Source organism: Berghia stephanieae, chromosome 1 (assembly GCF_034508935.2).
Source record: "Berghia stephanieae isolate SIO BIC M18660-M18661 chromosome 1, UCSD_Bste_1.3, whole genome shotgun sequence".
Taxonomy (NCBI): Eukaryota; Metazoa; Mollusca; class Gastropoda; order Nudibranchia; family Aeolidiidae; genus Berghia; species Berghia stephanieae.
In genome coordinates, this window is record NC_088360.1 from 80,060,420 (window position 1) to 80,062,919 (window position 2,500).

The 2,500-nt window shown below is 35.8% G+C and overlaps 1 protein-coding gene across 3 annotated transcripts in view; it reads right to left on the reverse strand.

Annotated features, from left to right (window-relative positions):
* LOC144958464 (uncharacterized) overlaps positions 1-2,500 on the reverse strand; it is a 20,712-nt gene that overhangs the window by 17,525 nt on the left and 687 nt on the right. The window lies entirely within an intron of this gene.

Sequence of the window (2,500 nt, forward strand, 5' to 3'; positions counted from 1 at the left end):
ATTTTAGAGAGTGTCTGCATATCGAATTCATATGATTTTGATGGACTGCTTTGGGCGATAGTACGAATTTCGTTTGCTGGCAGTAGGGAAAATTGATTGAGTACAGTGCCCGTAAATCGTTCATCTTCAACAGCATACGGTGGTGACAGTTTATCTAAAGCTTCTCTTGTGTTAGATATTTTGTTTTCAAAGAAAGCAGCGAACAACTCACATATTTCTTTATCAATTCCTGATGGCATGTTTGATCGATGAGTGATCGTCCGGAGTAGAGCATCGTGGTCAAGGACATTTTGCAAAGTAGTGCATAATTTATACGCCGATATACTTTCACCTGACTATTGTCTCTTTTAAATTTAATGAGATCAATTCGACTTTTTGATCTTGATAAAATTATTCATTTTGTCTTTTATTTGATTGTACATGTCATTAAAAGGTGAGCACAAACTGTTCAGGTGGACTGTCTTTTTCTTTTACTATAAATAAACAACGTCCCACTTTATGAGTTGGTTTGACACTTTGTTGTATCAGATTTTATGTTTCCAATAATGGTTTCTTCTTCCTGGCATCAGAGCACGATGAGTCATCCATATGGAAATTGAAGTCGCCCGCAATGATGAAAGGTGTATTAGTTGTAGATCTTAAATCTAAAAATGTGTCAAATTCAATTCTGAATTTATTTATGTTACTCGATGGGTTATGATAGAAGCATACTATAGTCAGATTCTGCGAGGACGATTGAATGCAGAAAGTAGCCGCTTCGACTCCAAAAACTCTAAAATTTAAAAGTTCAGAGATGCACTAAATTTGATCAAATTAGGAATCTGTCAAATTGGAGCCACACAGTATTAATAGTAGATGAAACAAAGCCAAAGAAAATAAAGGTAAAATCAGGGATACCCCGGTGATCAGTTATATGATCACTACTTCTAATTTATATAAATGATATAGGCAAATATTTGACTCCTGCAGCAAGGCTAAGATTATTCTCAGAAGATAATATCTTTTGTTGAGAACAAGCAAACTTCTATATCATCGATGTAAAACAAATCACTGACAACCTGTCCATGCATTCACATAAATGTATTCAGAATCTAAAATAAAATTAAGAAAATAAACCACAACAAAAAAAAACGAAATATGTTAAATTTTATGCCGAAACAAGGTTGGATGTAAATACAACACCCCCATCTAGAATAGAGATTTACAAAGCATTAAAGTGAAAGAAAAATGGAAAAGCTCGAGTTCCAGAGGTCCTCAAAACGAATTTACAGTGGACATGTTGCATCCTCTTTTTTGAATATATGGAGTAAGACCCAAATAACTTCAGATTGGAAGAAGGGGTATGCTTTCAAGCTTCCTAAAAGGGAGACCTACGGGGTTGTAAGAACTGGCGAGACATTATGCTTCTCTCAATTCCTAGTAAAGTTTTCACTTGATTGATATTGGGAAGGCTGAAAACTGCACTTGATGGGATGCATGGCCGTGAGCAAGCTTGATTCAGAAAAGACAGATTCTGTACCGACCATATAGCAACGTTCCTGATTATAATAGAACAGTCTCTTGAGTGGCAATCACCACTCTATACGAATTGAATTGACTTTGAAAAGACATTCAACAGTATTGATAGGGAGGTTATTTGGAAAATATTACATTGGTACGGCATACCAGAAACTTTTATAAATCTTATTAAACAACTATATGACCAAGCTGCCAAGTAATCTGAAGTTAGGAAGGTATGTCTTCTTTCGCCAATAATATTTCTAACAGTAATTGACTGGATAATGCGCAGAGCAGTGGGAGATAAAAAGACTAGAATAAAATGGAACCTGACTCAATGTCCAGAAGAGTTTGACTTTGCCGATGATGTTTGCTCATTTTCACAATCCCATCAACATTTACAATAAAAATTCGACAGATTTGTCAACGAAGCATCACAGACTGGTTTAAAAATAAACGCAGATAAAAACAGAGGTGATGGGATTACTAAACAACAACACAACACCCATATCGGTAAATGCAAACAATCTGAAGGAAGGAGACAAATTTACATAATTGAATAGCATTGTTTCAACATCTGGAGGAACGGATGAAGATATAAATGCTAGAATATGAAAGCAAGACATGCATTCATCACCCCAACATGGAAATCAACTGATCTATCACTGAAAATCAAATTCAGAATATACAACACTAACAAAACAGCAATCCTTCTGTATGGCTTAGAAACACGGAGAGTGATCAGTCCTCTTTGTAAAAAAAACAACTTCAAACCTTCGAAATACACTCGGTATCAGATGGCCTGAGAAAATCAGTAAAAAAAAACCTGTGGTTAAAACCTGGACAAGTTAGCAAACAAATCTCGACAAGAAAATGGAAGTGGATTGGACACAATTTCAGTAAAACCAGCAACAGACATTAGGAGACATGTGTGGACTGGAATCCTCAGGACAAAGAGAAGGTTAGGAGGCCAATAAAACACAGAGAAAGTCTTGTGAGGAAG